Here is an 8078-nt window from a genome sequence, read left to right as displayed (position 1 = left end):
CCCCCCGATTGCCCCTCTGGTTGCCCCACAGATTGGCCCTGATCGCCGGCCAGGCCTAGGGACCCTACCCGTGCACAAATTTCGTGCACCGGGCCTCTAGGCTACTAATAACAGTGACACTTTACTGCCACTCTCATTTATTTCTTCACAACTATAAGAGGTTGAGCTTCTTATTTGACCCATTTTACAGATGAGGCAACGGGGAGCCCACAGGGTGAAATAACGTGGCCAAACCAAGTCAGCGTGGACCCAGAGCCTCCGCAGAGCACTGCTCTGCTGTCCTGGAAAGAGTCTATCACTTGTAAAACTGACATTGTTGTCAGACAAGGCCCAAACCCAGGAGGCCACGCAGGGGGGGACCTCTGCAGGGTGGGAGCTGGGGTCAGGGACAGACCCTCTGCGCCTGACTGCCTCACCTTCCTCATCATCACCAAGGAAACCAGCAAGCGCTCCTTTGCTGTTGCCATGGAAACCATCTCACCTTCACCATGGAGACTGCCAACTGGCAGGCAGCTCCTTGAGTGGGAGGAGGTACCTGCAGGGGGAGGGGGGGGAAGTGCCCCCAGACACTCCTTTGTTGCCTGAGAGGCAGCCTCCGGAGCAGCCAGCCGGGCCTGGAAATGCCCCTCTGCTCAGGAATGCGGAGGCGTTCCCGGAGGTACCTGCAGAGCTCAGTGTCAAGGCCAGGATGTCCTGGAGAAGCAGAGGCTGGAAGAATGGTTTTCTGCAGGTATTTCTGGCAGTGGCCCTTTCTCTAAGCCGCCTTTGTCCGGGTCGGTGGAAATGCTCACGTTTTCATGCCCCACAGATGCTGGAAATCTGCCAGGCCAGACCCCCTCCTTGTCTGAGTTTGCTTCCCACCTGCTGGGGGACCTTGGGTGACTCAACAGCCGCTTCCAGCACCTGCCCAACAGGGCAGAGGGCATCTCATTGCCTGGGGCTCCAGACCAGGACAAGTTGTATTTTTTATTTGTATTGATTTCAGAAAGGAAGGGAGAGGGAGAGAGAGAGAGGAACACCAATGATGAGAGGGAATCCTGGATCGGCTGCCTCCTGTACGCCCCACACTGGGGATCGAGCCCAAACCCGGGCCTGTGCCCTGACAGAGAATCAAACTGTGACCTCCTGGTTCATAGGTTGACGCTCAACCCCTGAGCCACGGCGGCTGGGCACGGGTGTTTTTTTTTAGTGTTTTTTTTTCAAGCATGAAGCCCCAACCTAGCCTGCCAGACGTTAATTTTGGGGGATAAGGACGTAAACATGCATAAACTGCCCTCACTCTGCAGGGTCAGGTGCGTGATGAAGTCAGATGGCGCCCCTACCATCCTGATCCGTGGCCCGCCCGACAGCCCAGGTGCCAGCTGGGTCTCTGTGTCTTAGTTTCTTTGGAAGTAAAATTAGGTTAATAATAGCATCTACCTTTTAAGGTAAATGAGAGAAACTGTGCAAAAGCTTTTAGCACTATGCCCAGCCCGTGGCAACACTCAATGCACCCTCCCCATTATTTCATAAAGGGTGTTTGGACAACAAATAAAGAAAAGGGGGGGGTGAAGAAGCAGCACCCGCTCTCAGCCAGAATGACAGGGATGAAATCGCATGTGTTCACATTTTGGAAAAAGACACTACACTGTCCTCATTGATTCCCCATTTCTCCAGGGGGACCCTGAGAGTCTCTGGCGTTAGTGATATTTAGGTTCTTTTTTAAAGATTTTCTATTGATTTTTAGATAAAGCGGAGGGGAGGGGAGAGAGAGAGAAACATCCATGTGAGAGTGGAACATGGATCTGCTGCCTCCTGCACGCCCCCTGTGGGGGATCCAGCCCACAACCTGGTCTAGTTTCTGCCCCGTGATACGTGCCCAGCAGATCATGGCTGGACGTTTTCCATTTCCCACCAGATCTGCTCTCCACTCTTCTCCACCTGCTCTCAGATGTGGGAAGCTGACCTCACCGCTGCACACCCTCTGGCTCCCAGGTGGGCTTGGCCAATGGGAGGCACCAGCAGGAAGTGGGCGGGGGCAGGAGGAAACGGCGATGGGGTGTCCATGGCTTGGGGGTGGCAGTGGCTCCTGCCTGGTGGCCCTCTCCCGTGGGCACAGCTCTCAGCTGATTGCAGGAACTGCTTCTCTCTCTGGCCCTCTGGGCCGGTGGGCACAGGCCCTTTCTGGCTCTTGCGGCCCCAGGATGCTTCCCTCCCGCATCCCGATTCCCCTCCGCTGCGCAGACCTCCGTAAGCAGTTGGTTTATGCTCCGTGACTCAGCTCTGTGGGGAGTGTGTTTCCTGCTGCAGGCCCGGATGACAGGGCTGCTGCTGGTGCTGCTTTTAGTGGGAGAGCCATGTCTGACTTCCTGTGCGATCCCACGGAGTCAGCAGGGCTTCCTGAGCCTTGGTTACATGAGAACATAACCCCCCAGCCTTTCCTGGTTCAGAGGGCAGAGTGAGCATTAAATGAGCTAATACGGGAGGAGATGCTCTGGGGGGAAAGTGTGATCGTCACTCTATTATTAAAGATCATAAAAGTAATCCAGGTTGTGCCTGCCCATGGGTCGCCTCGGATCCGTCTCCTCTCCAGCACCAGAGCGGTGACTCAGGCTGGGGTCCCTGGCAAAGCCACTGTCCTTTGTTGCAAAGCCCCGAGCTGCTGAAAGCCAAAGCCCTGTGACCAGACACAGCACCGTTCTCAGTGCTGGGGCGCAAGGCTCCGCAGAGCCCCTCGGAGCCCCCTCCCCGAGCAGATGCCCCCTGCCCTGGCGGCCCCTGGGCCGGGTGGTTTAGTGGAGCCCTGGGCCTGGCTGAAGCCACGTGAGCACCAGCAGAGGGAGGGTGGGTAGAGCTGAGCCGGGAGAGCGGGTGTGGCCTCGGGCTGCTGCCAGCTCCTGGAAGAGAGAAAATGGCGAGTGGCGTGCCTCGGCCTGGTGGGCTGGGATTGCCCCAGAGCCGGGAGCCAGGACCGTGGCCCAATTGGGGCTGGTTTTATCGCTTGTGCCCATTTCAAAAAAGGAGCCTGCGCCTTGCGGGCCTCTCCTGCCCTGCTTCCGGCCTCAGTGTCAGGTGCTCCCATTGCCCCCCTCCCAGCCCATCCTCGCCCCAGGCATGACAACAGGGACAGCAGAGCAGCAAGGTTGAGCAGTGGCCTCGGTCATCAAGAAGCCTCTGCCCCAAGTTATTGACAGTCAGAAGCCAATACCCGTGAAGCTACAAAAATAACCGTCAGGAATTGGGTTAGGACTGGGCTCTGCTATACTCAGCAGAAACCTGTAGTTGATTATTCAAACAGGTTTGTTTTTTTCCTTTTCTATTATTATTATTATTATTATTATTATTATTATTATTACTAGAGGCCCAGTGCACAAAAATTTGTACACTGGCAGGGGTGGGGGGTGGGTGGGTGTCCCTCAGCCCCACTTGTGCCCTCTCACAGTCTGGGACCCCTCGGGAGATAACCACCTGCTGGCTTAGGCCCGCTGCCCGGGTGGCAGATGGCAGTTCCGATCCCTCAGTGCCTGCCCCACCTCCTCAGGTCGCGCACATGGCAGGGCCGATCCGGAGGTTGAGGTGCCACCCCGGGTCGCACACACAGCAGGGCCGATCTGAGGGTTGGGGCGCCGCCCAGGGTTGGGTCACACACGGGATGCCTGGACGGCAGCCAGGCGGGCCAGTGGATCGCTGCTGCCCCACCCAGCCGCCCCAGTCGGGTCGCACACGGGACGACCACCGCCCCAGGTCGCAGATAGCAGGCCCGGATGGCGGCAGGGCAGGCGGGATGGTGCTGTCCCGCCCTGCCTGCAATATGCAAATTAGCAGCCATCTTTGTTGGTGGTTAATTTGCATATCATGCTGATTAGCCAATGGGAGGCGTGACAAAGGTACGGTCAATTACCATGTTTGTCTATTATTAGATAGGATTATTATTATTATTATTATTTTAATCCTTACCCAAGGATATTTTTTCCATTGATTTTTAGAGAGAGTGGAAGGAAGAGAGAGAAACAGAGAAACACCCATGTGAGAGAGACATCGATGGGTTGCCTCCCACATGCCCCGACCAGGGCCTGGGAGCCTGCAACTGTGGTATGTGCCTTTGACCAGAATCGAACCCAGGACCCTCAGTCCGATGCTCTATCCACGGAGCCAAATCGGCTAGGGCTCTTTTTCCTTTTTCTATTTGTAAAGAGGGAAGCAGACAGCCTCAGACTGTTCCAGCTACTCAGGACGATGTGGCTTGGTTCTCACTGTGCTGATGGAGGCTCACCTCTAAGCATCCTCCGCCCCCCAAACCTGAGACAGGAGGAGGAGGCCAAGGCCAAAGGCGAAGGGCTAACTGAAGACGCTCGACACTATTTTCTTTTGGAAGCTGACCCCCACGTGATATCTCACCCGGGATATCGCTAGCACATCTGGGTGGCAGGGGTTTCTGTGGTCTGGCCTAGGGGTCTCAGCCCTCACTGATTACATGGTGCCCACGGGAAAGTCTGCTCCGACCTTGAACTCTGTGTCCAGTTGACCTTTTGGGCATGGACCAATGCCATGTTAGAGAATGTCTGGATCAACCGAATCAGGCACGTCCAGTCCGGCAGTGAGGGTGGACTGGGACCGCTGGGAGGAGGTTGAAGACCTGGAGAAGAAGGGAGGGGGACACAGGCAGCACAACAGTGTGGTGCTGATGGGGAGGGAGGGTGTGCAGGGGGCTCCGGCACTCGTGGCTACATGCAGTCACCAGGCAGCTCAAAGGTGAACACGGCTTCCCACAGCCCCACCTCTTGTCAAGAGCCTCCCCCGGACCCTCCCTCTTCTGTCCGTCTCTGGTCGATGGGAAACAGCGTGTGTGGCCCACGCCTGGGCCTGCTCCTCAGGGTTCCTGCCACTGGCTCAAGCGATGGGCGGGTGTGGAGACTTGCAGGGCTTCCAGACTTCAGCCAATCCCTCGGACCTGGGACGGAAGTTCTGTAGAGAATTCTGTACGGTCAAGTGCCAGGGGATATATTTATCTGTGCCTGAGATTCTCATCTCTCTTTTAAAGAAAAATACCACACATTTGGCCAACAGGCAAAGTGGAAAAAATGTCCTGTTGAACAAATATCCAGAATGGCTGCTCAGAATGCTTGAAATGATGAACTGTGCGAAAAAAATGCCCGTCGCAGATTGTCAGCAGGCTATATTTGGGGGGTCCAAAGCCAGGGGCCCTGCCAGCCGGCTCACACAGCCCTCCTGTTTGTCTGTGTCTATTTATAACCATCCACACATTCACTAACCAAAAATGCCGTGGGCCTCGGACTTTGCTTATAAATGACTAAAATGTTCTGGCCGGCTCAGGTTACAGCACGTGACCGCCTTTGATTCCGCCCGAGATTAGCCTTGCTTACCGGAGAGGGGATTAAACAATGTACAGAAAACAACGTAATTGGACCCTTTGGGAATTAAAAGTATGAGAACAAGTTTTTTTCTTCATTTCCTTTTTAAAAATGGAATTCACATCAACAAAACTTTATTAAGCACTAACTATATGAACAGCTTTGTGAGACCTCAATCTGAGGCAGACAGTCTCTGATCCCATGGAGTTTTCTGGGGAGGCACAGACATGAAAATAAAACATCGAAAAGGATGACCGGTGCCTTCATAGAGCTGCTGACAAATGTGTCGGGCACACAGAGGAGAGGGAACGTGATGAGCACCTGTGTGGCTCCGGCATCCATCCCTGCTGCTCCCTGGGCAGGGGTGGGGGTGGGGGTGGAGGTGGGGGCGGGGGGGTACGGGGGGGCCCAGAGGGCACCTGGTTCAGAGGAAGTAGATCCTCCCTCCCAGCGCCCGATGTTGAACACTGGACCTGGCTGGCCCAATCTGTGCACTCCATCCCTCTGGGTACAGTGATTGGCTTGGGGGTGACCATGCCCTTTAAGCAGCCAATCGGAGTGAAGATCAAGCCTTTGGTGGGAAATGCTAAAACAAAGACGCCCTGTTTTTGTTGGATGGGAAGGAAGGAAGAAGGCCAGGGGCTGCTGGAAGGTCGGTCTTCAGGTGAGGTTGACTGCAGAAGGTGGATGAAGAGACAAGAAAGAAACCAGTCCCCAGATTACCGCAACACTCCTTACCTAACACCATGTAGAAGCAAGATTTGAGAATTAATTCTGGCCTCGCCGAGAGTGTCCTAAGTGAACTATTAATGGAACGACTTCCGTGTTGTTTGGAAATTGCAGATCCCTGGGCGGGAAGGCCACAATGTCTTGCTCTCTCCAGTTGCCTGAGGCACCGTTCTGGGGTTGTCTCGGTGAGCCCACCGGGTTCTGCATGATGAGGGCCGGCCTTCTGTGCTTCCAGGCAGAAGTTCAACGACGAGTGTCCTGGACACGCTTCCATTTGGGGCCCCCACGGTGGCCATGTCTGTGGGCAAGGTGGAAGGGGTCATCCACGAGGAGGAAGTGGCCCCAGCGTTGAGATAAGATCCTGCGGTACATGGGCTGGATGAACCCAATCTGACCACTTGACATTTTGAGTCTAGAAAACCTTTCAATTTCTAGACTCTGGCAGGAGTAAGGGAACATCTTGGGTGTTTATGAAATCCAGTGACCTCTTGAATCCGTTCCGCTTGAAGGAAAAGTTCAATTTCTGGGCCCCAGTTTCCCCAGGCTTTCCAGAATGGACGCATGCCATCAGCTCCCCCTGCAGGTCTGAGGCCTCTCTGCCAGGCGTTCCCGGAGGTCCACCGGGAGCGTGGCTTCTGGAGAGACAGACCTCTCACGGATGGAACACGTCCACGGCTAGGAATTGGCCCGCCTTTCTGCCAGGGGCCACACGAGGGAAGGCACCTGGGTCTGAGCCTGAATGATACATAGATGTGCCACAGGAAAACAGAGACCAACCAGAATTCCAAGGCCTCATGAGTACATTCCTTGCACAAAATGCATTTCTAATATTCTATTATCGCTCTCCTTCATAAGCGCCATGGCTCTTTAATAGATTCATCACAGATAAAATTGTCTCTGTGAGAACCATGTGCTGAGAAATGACGCGTATGCCTGTGGTATGGTAAGTCCACAACTTGTTTCTCAAGCAATTGTGGATTGTCCCAAATTTTATATGCTAGTTGTCTCATTCATTCATTCATTCATTCATTCATTCATTCATTCATTCAAGAAATACTGTGAGCCCTAGCCAGTTTTGCTCAGTGGATAGAGCACCGAACTGTGGACTCAAGGGTCCCGGGTTCGATTCCAGTCAAGGGCACATGCCCAGGTTTCGAGCTCTATCTCCAGTAGGGGGCGTGCAGGAGGCAGCTAATCAATGATTCTCTCATTGATGTTTCTCTCTCTCTCCCGCTCCCTCTCTGAAACCAATAAAAATCTATATTAAAAAAATACTGTGATATGTAATTGGTATGTAATAGATCTTATTTTAGGCACTTGAATAAAGCCAGGACCTTAGTCTAAGGTCCGATCCTGTGGAGGTTAAGTACCAGGCGGAAGACATACAATAAACTCATGTATAACAATTTCATGTGGGGACACTCTTTTCTAGAGAGTGGTCAAGGCCAGTTCAATCGGAACCTGGAGAGAGTGAGACAGTAATCCATGCTAAGTTGTGGGTAAAGGGCATTTTAAGAGCAAAAACAGGAAGTGCAAATGGCCTGGGGCAGAAATGAGTTGGATGTGTTCTCGGTTCAGCAGGAAGGCCTCTGTGACTACAACAGAGAGAGTTGAGACAGTGATAGGAGAGGTGGGCAGGATCTTACAGAACATGGCAAGGAGCTTGGGCTTTATATGAACAGTCATTGGAGCCCTTCATATGTGATGTGGAGCAATGAGATCTCATTTATGGTTTTAAAATTTCCCTCTGGCTCCTGTGTGGAGAGAAGACTCCAGGAGAGTAAGTGTGGAGCCAGAGAATCTAGTGTGGGTGGGGTGGGGTGGGGTGGGCTGCTGCAGAATTCCAAGGGAGAGGTGACGGTGGCTTGCTGGCAGTCATCAGAGTGGTAAGAAGCAGAGAGAAATTCTGGGTACATTCTGAGGGGAGAGCCCTAGGATTTGCTGGTGAATTGAGTGGGGAAGTGCGAGAGAGAAAGATATCAAGTGTGATTGATGCTG

This window comes from Myotis myotis, unplaced genomic scaffold (assembly GCF_014108235.1).
Source record: "Myotis myotis isolate mMyoMyo1 unplaced genomic scaffold, mMyoMyo1.p scaffold_m19_p_14, whole genome shotgun sequence".
NCBI classification, from domain to species: Eukaryota; Metazoa; Chordata; class Mammalia; order Chiroptera; family Vespertilionidae; genus Myotis; species Myotis myotis.
Note: the sequence above shows the minus strand (reverse complement) of the source record.